This window comes from Tenrec ecaudatus, chromosome 15 (genome assembly GCF_050624435.1).
Source record: "Tenrec ecaudatus isolate mTenEca1 chromosome 15, mTenEca1.hap1, whole genome shotgun sequence".
NCBI classification, from domain to species: Eukaryota; Metazoa; Chordata; class Mammalia; order Afrosoricida; family Tenrecidae; genus Tenrec; species Tenrec ecaudatus.
The window spans coordinates 104,037,694-104,049,168 of record NC_134544.1 but is presented as its reverse complement, the minus strand read 5'-3'; the positions used below and the strand labels follow the sequence as shown (position 1 = coordinate 104,049,168).

At 41.5% G+C, this 11,475-nt stretch overlaps 1 pseudogene; it reads left to right on the top strand.

Annotated features, from left to right (window-relative positions):
- Positions 1-6,267: 6,267 nt before the first annotated feature.
- On the top strand, positions 6,268-11,053 carry LOC142427659 (large ribosomal subunit protein uL14 pseudogene; annotated as a pseudogene).
- The last annotated feature ends 422 nt before the right edge of the window (positions 11,054-11,475 follow it).

Sequence of the window (11,475 nt, the reverse complement as noted above, 5' to 3'; positions counted from 1 at the left end):
ATCTTATTTCTTCTTACGTAAACTTCTGGTAGTTTTTTACCTTGCAGCATTGCATTTAATTTGAACTATAAATTTACTAGTAAACATTTATTTAATACCCTTTAAAAAATTAAATGTATTAGGACAAAATTAACATAAGTACATTCTTTTTATCTGTATCTCCCACCCATCAGTCAGTTCTAGTACTGTTATGAAAACACCCCTTTGTTTCTTCATTTTCTGGTGACTTGAATACTGCTTTGGTTCTGGAAGCTATAATATTGTTCACTGTTGGAGAAATTTAATGGCTTTCCTTTAGTAAGACAGTCTAGGAAGAACTCTTGATGATTTCTCTTCAAAAATTAGCTAATGGAAACTTTACGGGTAGCAATAGAACATTATCCAGTATGCTGCTGGAAGTTGAGCCACCAGTTCAGAATATTTTCAAAATATAACATGGAAAGTGCTGCTTCATCAAGGTAAGGTTACCCTTAGTGACATGGATGGAGAAAGGGTTTCAGGACTTTCATTGCTGATGCTATAGCACTAAAGTGAGAAGCTATAGTATAAATGACAACATTATGGGCATTCCGTAGACTTAGAGAAATACCAGAAGGAATGACCCACTCTGGGACATCAAGGTGAGTTGGCACAAAGAATTCCACAGAGACAATGTGGTAAATTCTGCATTATTGAGCAGTGATAGAAGTCTTCAGAACTTGTGAGGAGTCTTTTAAGGTGCAGCCATTCACCTGTCTCTTCCCCCAAACAAATTAGAGTCGAGATGACCACAGACTAAATCCAGTGGAATAGCGTGCATACACTGAATCCAATGAAATAATGGACCACCCATAAATCAGCCTACAAAATCCTGAGGCCAGAAGAAGAAGATGCTATCTGGCTACCATTATCGACCTACCTAAAAGGGGTCATGAGAAATAAATAAACAAACAAACAAATAAATAAATAAAAGGGGTAAAGGTTCAAACTTCACATTAGGGATGGGTTAACTAAATGTTTGCAGGCTAATAAAATGTTTGCAGGCCAATTATAGCATGCTAACTTTTAAGATAATAATTTTGTATCTCCCACATATAAGGTCATAAATATAAAAATGGCCCTTCAAAAGATACAACAAAAATATTTCCCTACCCTTACCTTAGGAGGCCTGGATAAAGTGGTGAAATATGTAGAACACCATTTTAAAAAGACAAGGCTTACTGGTTGGAGAGAGACTAGTGGAATCCGTGAGCGATTAGACCTCAGTAAGCCTTCAGGCTTGGGACATATCTCATTCCAGTTGCTCAATGTTTCACTGAACCGTAGATAGCATGGTGAGAAATAAACAAACCACTAGGGAACACACACTCAGGATGATTGACCATTTGAAAACAAAATGGCAGCATTTATCCAAGTACAAAATACTCTGCCAGAGAAGTAGTAAAAACAAAGTAATACAAATTGGAAGCCAGGGGGTAAGTGGGAGAAGTGCTATTGTATTATGGGGATTACAATCAATGACATAAAACAACATGGGTATGGATTTTTGAGAGGAAAGCAGATTTGCTCTGTTAACGTTCCTCCAAGTCAAGGTAAAAACTAAATAACACAAGATGCTAAAGAAATTAATGTCTATAAAATAAGACTGGAATTATGAAATATGCCTCCAATACACTTGGAATTTCCATAAATCACTAGAATGCTGAATATTGATATCTTGGGTATGCAAAACTTTAAGTGGATGTTTAAATGGATTGATGTTTTGGGGATCCATAATTCTATGGTTTACTGTTTCTGGAATGAAAAATTGAAGAAAAAATGATCTTGTATTCATTATCCAAATCATTTCATCCTGAAATACAACGTTCAAAGTCAGTGAAAAGTTAATATCCATAGGCTGCAAAGGAAGACTAATTTAAAGTTTACTGAAGTTTAAGATGAAAAAATGAAAAAATTTAATGAACTGCTGCAGTCTCATAATTAATTAATAATTAATCACATGAAAAATCAGGAGTCATAATTAGTCATAATTAATCACATGAAAAATCAGGAGGCACTATAATTTCCATGAGTGATTGAAATGCAAAGTTTTTAGAAAGTTGTCACAAAGTTTCAAAAGTTGAAAAATACAGCTTTGTTGATTGGATATTAGGGATTGCATGATAGATAGAATTCTTCATGACAAGTAATTTATTAATCACAAGCCTTACTTTTAAATACTCCACCACATGAATATGCAAACAATCAGAGATCTACTAGATCAAATATGAGTATGTTGTGTTTCCTGAAGGATCGTTTAACTAGCATACCCTCCCCGACAGAAACGCTGAGGAGACAGCTCTCACACCATGGACTGGATCTTGAGAATCCTCTTCCTGGTGGTGGCAGCTACCGGGAAAGAAGTCACCGGTCTCAGGGAGGAGGAAGTGGTTGTAGCTACTCTAGATTGATTTTGTCCACCTGTCTTCACTCAACAGGCAGTGACTCTGAGGTCCAGCTGGTCCAATCTGGTGCTGAAGTGAAGAAGCGGGGTGCTTCAGTGAAGATCTCCTGCAAAAATTCTGGATACTCACCAGTTACCTTATTGACTGGGTGAGGCAGACCCCTGGACACAGGTTTGAGTGGATGGGAGAGATCTACACTAGTAATGGTGGAACAAGATACCCACCAAAGTTCCAGAGCAGAGTCACCATGACCAGGGAAACATCCATAAGCACAGCCTGCATGGAGCTGAAAGGTCTGAGTTCTGAGGACACACCATGTATTACTGTATGAGGGGCACTCAGTGAGATAACCCAGTGAGACAGCTGTGCTGGGCTCACAGAAGATAGTCAACCAAGGTACAGGCTGCCAATTTTTTTCAGATGGGTAATCAAGAGAACAAAAAGAAAACCAACAAACATGTATTTACTTAAATTGTTTGAGACAGTGCCCAATGCATGTTCCCCAAAATCAAAATTTAGGGAGGCAGGAGAGGGATGAAGGTCCCTTACTGATTTATTTATTTTCCCATTGGGTAGAAGAGCCTAGCATCCAGTTGGAGCCAGTGAGCTTGGTAGCAAAGCAGATTCTGTATGCAAGGGTTTATTCCAAATAAAATGTATATGCATATGTTTGGTCAATCAGTGGATTGCTGCAAACAAGTTCTTTAAGCAATACAGTTGTCTTAGTTTCCTTAGAGAGTCTTTAAAAAAGAAAGAAAGAATGAAAAGCACGGTCTGTGTTTTGTACTGTGTGGAAGAAAAGTATTTTGAACCGAAGGCTATTATCGCGTATTTAAGAAACTCAAGGGGACATGAAACTTTGGCTGCTCGATATAAAATAGTGCTTTTTAGATGAATTGAGCATTTTAAGGAAGGTCTTGAAGATCTCAAAGATAGATTCCAAGTAGAGGTCAGATCAGAAGTTTATGGAGAATGGTGGGACTGCTTTTATTTTTGTTTGTTTACTTATTGTTGTACAGGTTATATCTCGTGTCATTTCTGGGTGGGCATATGGTTGTCATGGGGCTAAGGATTAATCCTGCTAAGAAAACTGAAAATTGCATTGGTGAGAAAAATGTCAATGATGATTGACTTTACATCACAACACAAATCATGTCAATGCTTTGAGAGTAGTAAAGGTTATCCTAAGAAATTTTATTGTAAGAGACTCTGCCATGTTGGGTGAGCTGAAAACTGTCCAAATACCTATTATTAGGAGACTGTATAAAGAAACTCTGATACATACACACAATAGAATACCATGCATTTCTGAAAAACAGGGATGGCATTATGAAACACCACATGATGTGAAGGGACTTGGAAATCATTATGCTGCGTGCAGTTAGTTAATCACAAAAGGACAAATATAGTATGTGTCCACTAATGTTTGATGGACACCAAGATGAAGGAAGGCTTTTACCCTCAGGGTGTGCAATAGTCTGAGCTGGTCTCCCAAGCAACAAGATAGAGAGCCTGCCAAGTGCTCATGCGACATAAATCACCTGCTTTATGTGTACGTGTTAAAAACCTCTCTGACAGAGGACATTTCATCTCAACTGGGGTCAGATTTTCAAGCAGGGGCTAGAAGATCATTCAATTGCTGCCATACAACATTGTGCTAAGGTCACTCAAAATCAGTAGACACATCTACAATACTGGATTGAGACTATACTTGTGTAGTCTTGGGATCCAATCCCAGTAGCCACAAAGTCAAGGGAATAGAAAACACTATTGGCTAAATGTGTGTTAGAAACATCTGCAACTTAAATGGTCTTGAATAGAAATTATATGACTTTGGCTACAAAGGATTATCTTCCCAAGCGACTGCTGGCATTGGAGCCTCTGCTCATTTGGTTGACTTTGCCGTGGTTCTCAACCTGTGGATCATGACCTCTTTGGGGAATCGAACGACCCTTTCACAGGGGTCACTTAAGACCATCAGAAAACACGTTATGATTTGCATTATGATTCATAACAGTAGCAAACTTACAGTGATGATGTAGCAACAAAATAATTTTATGGTTGGGGTCAGCGACATCATGAAGAACTGTATTAAAGGTCGTGGCATTAGGAAGGTTGTGAACCACTGCTTTACAGGAGCACATCGAGTAGTGGGAATTTCTTTAAATAAAAAATACTATGGAACAAAAGGTCCTGTTCCAGGCTATTCTGTTCCAACAGCAGTACATGGCGTTATAACAGCGTGGGGGAAAGACCATGAAAAAGATGCATTAAAAATCATAGTAACGCAGTTTTCATTAGTGCCTGTATTTGCAGTCGGCCATAGCTATGACATTTTTAATGCATGTCAGAAAATATGGGGTGAAGATTTGAGACATGTAATAATATCAAGAAGTACAGAATTGCCACTAATAATCAGAACTGACTCTGGAAATCCTTTGACACTGTATTTAAGTTTGGTCCATGTTATAGAGAATTCAAAGGGTTACAAGTTACTGCCACCTTACCTAAGAGTTATTTAAGAGAATGGAATAGATATTAATACCTTATAAGCAAATTGTATAAGGGGTGAAAGGAAAAAAGGGGAGTATTGAAAATATTTCCTTTGTTTCTGGTGGAACTTTGCTACAGAAGTTAACAAGAAATCTCTTAAAATATTCCTTCAAGTGTAGTTATGTGGTAGCTTATGTATTTAAATCCATAGTTCTATTGGATCAAACATAATTGTACAATTGCTGCCATCATCAACTGTGATACCTTCATATCAGCTCCCCCTATCCACTCCCATCCCAACCCTGCAACCCCCAGAACCCTCAATATATATGTATATTTTGCTGTAACTTCCACCATCCCATGCATCCTATCACCTGAAATTCTGATGTTTGTTCCCTTTGAGTGGTGTTATACAGTCACCATTGCTGTTAGTTTCTCCCTCCCCCACCTCCCCACTTCCCCCGAAAAGACCTGCATGGGACTTCAATGAACCAGAAGGTAGGGAGAGGCTCCGAATTTATCGCCAGGTTCTCATGCCTGATTTCTGAGTGGCAGCAAAAAAGCCACCCAATTTGACCAAGGTGGGTAATGTAAGGCAAGGTCCCCAGGAAAGTCCAGCTGCATTCTTAGAACGCATCATGGAAGCTTTTAGGCTGTATACCCCATAAACCTGACATCAGAGGAAAGTAGGGCTGCAGTAATAATGGCTTTTATTAATCAAGCTGCACCAGATGTCAAAAGAAAGTAGAAAGGCTGGGGAAAAAAATTTAAGGATTTGTCGGAGGTGGCAGTGAAGGTCTATAACAATAGAGAAACCTCAGAAGAGAGGAAAGAAAGACAGCGGATGGAAGATCGAAGGTTCCAGGCAGGAGAAACCAGGAAGATTACAAGGGAAATTGCCCAAGTATTAGTGGCAGCTACTGCAAGTGAAGAGGGAGAACAAGGGAATGCGTTAATAGAAATGGGAGGCCTAGACTAGGAAAAGATCAGTGCAGCTACTGCGAGGAAAGAGGGCACTGGGCCAGAGATTGTCTCAAAAAAGAGCTTTTGAAAGGAATGATATGGTGCTGGCATTGCCAGGAGGATGGACACCAGTTTGACAGGTGCCCCAATCTTCATAAGCCAGCATGTCCCCTATTTTTAAGGAAGGGGGAAAAAGGCAGGACCTAGAATGAGGAACTCGGGGTTCAGAATCACTCCCTGAGCTTAGGGTAACATGATTGGTGGAGGGGAAACTGGCTGATTTCTTGGTTGACACAGAGGCAAAACACTCGGTCCCCACCCACAACAATGAAAAACTGTAGTCTTGTATCAGCTGGGTGCAAGGTGTCACAGAGACCAACTGGTACTGATGGACTTCTACGCGCAAAATGGACCTCAGCGTGGGTCAAGTAAGTCACTCATTCATGCTCATCCCAAAGTGCCCGACACCCCTGCTAGGAAGAGATATTTTAACCAAGTTAAATGCCCAAATATACTTTAAAACGAACAAGTCTGCTTGGCAGACTAAAAAAGACACTTTTAACTACTCCACACCACCAACCAGGATGAATATCAGTACTCACAGTAAAAAGAAAGATTCATAACTGCTAAAAGAAAAGAAATAAAGAATAAGACTGAGGTGCTGCAGCCACTGGAAGCTGTAACACTGCCCAAAGCTGTGGCAGTGGTGCACACACCCAGCCATCTACAAGGAGACTCCATGGAAGCTAAGGGCCATTGTGCCACAGACAAGGAGGTGCAAAAGGCTGCGGTCCAAGAAAAGGAAGGAGATGGACCTGTAGAACCAGGTGGGCAAGTATGCCTTGTTCAATTTTCTTTTCCAGGAAAGGGGTCCTTTCCACATGTGCCTGGCTACACAGCTGAAGAACTTTGGGTCAAACAAGAGCTGTAAGCCCTAATAGAAGAGGGCTCGCCGTGGCTAAAAGCCCAGAACAATCTTATCCTCCCGGCTGAGGTGGGACGCAAGAGATGCTGTACAACTTACACCGTACTACTCATTTGGGGAAAAAGATGCTACAATTGTTGCAAACTGCCAAACTACAGTTCAAAGACCAAGAACTGACTGCAGAACAGCTGGTGAGCCAATACCATGTCTGCCAAGAAATGAAACCAGGTAAAATTATAAATATGCATCAAGGGGCTAGAGAAAGAAGTAAGCAACCTGGGCTACATTGGGAGGTGGATCTCACTGAGATCAAGCCAGGCAAATATGGTTACAAGTACTTGTTAGTCCTCGTTGAGACTATTTCAGGTAGGGTAGAAGCTTTCCCAACTAAAAGAGAGACAGCCCTGATAGTAGCAAAAAAGGTGTTAAAAGAAATAGCTCCAAGATATGGAATGCCTCAAACAATTGAATCCAACACTGGCCCTGTTTTTGTAACCGAGGTCGTTCAGAATTTATCCTGGGCTCTGGGGACAAATTGAAAACTGCATTGTACATACAACCCAAAAAGCTCTGGGCAAGTAGAGAGAATGAACAGAACTTTAAAGTAGACTTTGACCAAATCAGCTTCCGAGACTGGCGAAAACTAGGTGACTCTCCTCCCGTTTGCTATATTCCGTGTGCGGAATTCCCCCATGTTTGAATTGACACCTTTTGAAATTGTGTATGGTAAACCACTCCCCATTATCCCTAGAGCATTCAATCTGCTCTATGCAGGCCTGATGAGATATTAGGGGCTATGCAAGTCTTGCAGAGCAGACAGGCCAATGTTTGACCTACCATTCAGGCTGTTTGCCAAAATGCTATTGAGCAGGCAAATGCAGCTGCAAGTCAACATGAGCATTTGCCTGGAGATTAGGTCTGGGTTCGAAGGTTCCATAGCAAAAATCTAGAAACCAAATGGAAGGGGCCTTATCAGGTTGTTTTAACCTCCCCTACAGACTTAAAGGTGGAGGATGGGATAGCTGCCTGGATTCACCACAGCCATACCCGCCTAGCAGAGCCTCTGGAAAAGGTGTGGACGGTAACTCAGCACCCCACCAACCCCCTTTGGGTGCGCCTCAGTAGACTATCATGATCCTGTGGCCTGTGGCCCTCTGGGTGTTCCTCTCTGCGATTATCAAGGAAAATGAGACTATAACCAACATGAACCTTAGATTCACACCTGGACTCTAAAAAATGTAGTCACCGGTGACATTCTGGCAACAGTAAGTAAGACACATCCAATAACTGCGATGTGGTATCTTGAAATATTTTTCAGCCTTGAACAGCTCTGGCAAGAGAGAAGGATTGGTCCTGCCCCCCGAGTGGCATGGCATGTCGGGTATAGCACACCTTTAAATAATAAACTGGTCATGAGGAAACAGGGGTTTCATGTGTGCCCTATGACATGGCCTCAGGGCACTGACAGAGCAAAGTTGTGGGGACGCAGCCTGCAGCAGGGGTCTTCCAGTAAAGCATGATGGCCCTATTGTTCTGAATGGGCTTGTGTAACCACCAATGATGGTGACTGGAAATGGAGTTCTAAAGAAGACTCTGTGTCAATGAAATTTGTGTCAAGTAATAGTGCTGATGCCAATAATACCATAAAAATCACCATCCACATCACTGGGAAACCTGGATCCGAGGAATAATGTGGGCCTTCCGAAGTAATAGCCACCCCAGTACCAAAAGTCCTACATACTGTAACATCAACGGCTGGTCCAGAAGACACGCAGAACAGGGTTTATCTCAGTTCTCCTTTGTTTGATTTAATAGTATCAACGTATAATGCTTTAAACAGTACTAACCCAAATGCTACCAAAAGTTGTTGGCTTTATTATAGTATAGAACCCCCATAATATGATGCCTTAGCTATAAACAGAATTTTGGTCCAGGAGGCTGATGCAAGTTGTGACTGGAATAGCCGTAAGAAAAAAAGTTTCACAATAGAAAATGTTCAAGGAATTGGAGCGTGTGTGGGAAAAATTCCAAAAAAATATGAGCCCTCATGTATAAACATAAATTCTCAGGTCAACCAAAGCAGTAAGTGGATAATTCCTACTAAAAGTAGTTTGTGGATATGTTCAAATTCCTACCCTTCCCCTTGCCTGTATACCAAGTTGTTACACTCCACCAATGCTACAGAATTCTGTGTAAATATAATTCTTTTCCCGCGGGTTATTTACCATTCGTGGGAAGATGGATGCTTACAATGGTCAAACCAGCACTACCAGAAGGTTAAAAGAGAACCTGTCACTGTTTTTTTTTTTTTTAAACATTTTATTAGGGGTTCATACAACTCTTATCACAATCCATACATATACATACATCAATTGTATAAAGCACATCCGCACATTCCCTGCCCCAATCATTCTCAAAGCATGTGCTCTCCACTTAAGCCCCTTGCATCAGGTCCTCTTTTTCTGTCACTGTTTTAACTGTTGCTCTGTTACTCAGAGTTAGCGCTGCTGGAGCGGGCACAGAAATAGCTGCTCTAAGCAACCAAAATAATGGACTGACCCAGTTCTAGAGTTTAATTGATGAGGATTTAGCCAGACTAGAAGATGCAATAACGCATCTAGAAAAATCTGTAAGCTCTCTTTCTGAGATAGTCCTACAAAATTGTAGAGGGTTAGATTTAATTTTTCTACAGCAAGGAGTAGTGACCACCCCCCCCACCCCCCACCGATTGACCAGTCAAGAAAACACGTGCGAAACTGCTTGCCAACCACCACTGGACAATGCTGGCACCAGAAGTTTTCTCTAATCAATTTAAAGAACAGCAACATTGGACTGCCCCCTGGCCCTGGCCCCATAAAAGCCCAGTGAACAAAGAACTCAGGGCTGATTCCCTTTGGCTGCTGGGTCCCCACTGTGTTGGGCAGTGGAGGGAGGGAAGCCCTAGCTTGAGCTAGCAAATAAAATCCTTTTGCTGCTTTTGCATCTCAACTGGTCACAATTCTTCCATGCGCCCAAGGTGAGCTCGCATTCCCTCCCCCAATCCAACACTAGGGGATGAGAATTATATTACAGTTGAGTCTCAACTACAGTTTACTCAACAGATAATAGGATAGATACGTGAGGTTTGCTTGAGTGCCTGGGAAAAGATAATTCCACCAGGAGAGAGAAAGCCAAGTTGCATGGCTATAAGACAGCGGATTGATGAATCCTATGCTGACTTTGTGTTCCAAAAGTTCTATTTCCAAATGTGTAAAGAATGTCCAGGCAGTAAGAGACTTAGTGCATAAGCTATCTTATGATTTCTCCATTAAGCGTTGTAAAAATACCTTCCACAGGGAACAGGGCACTCTGCTAGATTATCTCAGGATATGCAGGAATGTAGAGACAGAGGAATACAAGGCCGACCTCATGGCAGCTGCACTGGCAAATTATATCAGACCTAGAAAAAAGTGTTTTAGTTGTGGGAAGACAGGTCATCTTCACAGAGAGTGTAGGCAGAGCAGGCTGCGGCCTATGTCAGAGCATGGGCCAGGGACATCGAGTGGGTTTAATAGAACCTGAACTCTGCCCCGCTGTAGGAAGAGAACTCCTTAGCCAAGACTTCCCAGTGGGGAAATAGTGGAAGGAGCTTGATACAGACCCTGCCAAGCAAAGCATGGGAGGCAAGGTGTCTGCCTGCCAGAGCAAAGAAGAGAGAAACCTCAGGTATCACCCAGCTTCACAGCAGGAGACCAGACCTAACCAATCTTGCAAAAGCCCAGGCTCTGTTCTCCCTGCTGTTGTTTTGACTAACTAACAGATGGCTCTCAGAAGCCCTCACAGCTGTTTGCTGATTCTAGAAGCAGGAACCTCTTATTGAAAAAGTAATACACCTTGGGGATGAAAGCCAGAGTGAATCATGTCTTGTTTTTGTTCTTGTACAGGAGCCAAAAATCTATATATCATCTCCGTGCAGGGGATCAAGGGCCGGCTAAGCAGACTGCCCACTGCCGGAGTGGGTGACATAGTGATGGCCACAGTCAAGAAAGGCAAACCCGAGCTCAGAAAGAAGGTCCATCCTGCAGTGGTAATACGGCAACGGAAATCCTACCGGAGAAAAGATGGTGTGTTCCTTTCTTTCGAAGATAATGCGGGGGTCATTGTGAACAATAAAGGCGAGATGAAAGGTTCGGCCATCACAGGACCCGTTGCAAAGGAGTGTGCGGACTTATGGCCCCAGATTGCATCCAATGCCGGCAGCATTGCGTGATTTTGCCATGTTTGTGAAAACCTCCAACAACCCTATTAAAAATTATTCACACACACACCCCCCAAAAAAGAAGAAGTAATACAGTTTTTATCAGGAAGTTTTAACTTAATACTCAAGAAATTCAAATTGATACTGGAGTTGATAAGAGTTGGGAGAAAAAGCCAAAAGCTGTGATTAAATTAGAAATTATTAAGAGCAGTAATTGGTGTCCACTACCAAAGAACTAATTGTGATTGTTAGCCTAAATAGAACCATTTTATATTAAGCAATCATTCTGCATAAGTCCTAAAGTGCAATCTCAGGCCTTATAACATTTTCAAAAAAAAGAAAGAAAGAAAGAAAGAAAAGGCCAACTAGCCCCTTGTTCCTAAAAACCAGCAAACGACTATCCTGTGCCAGAAAATTGTGCAACCTCAAAGTCT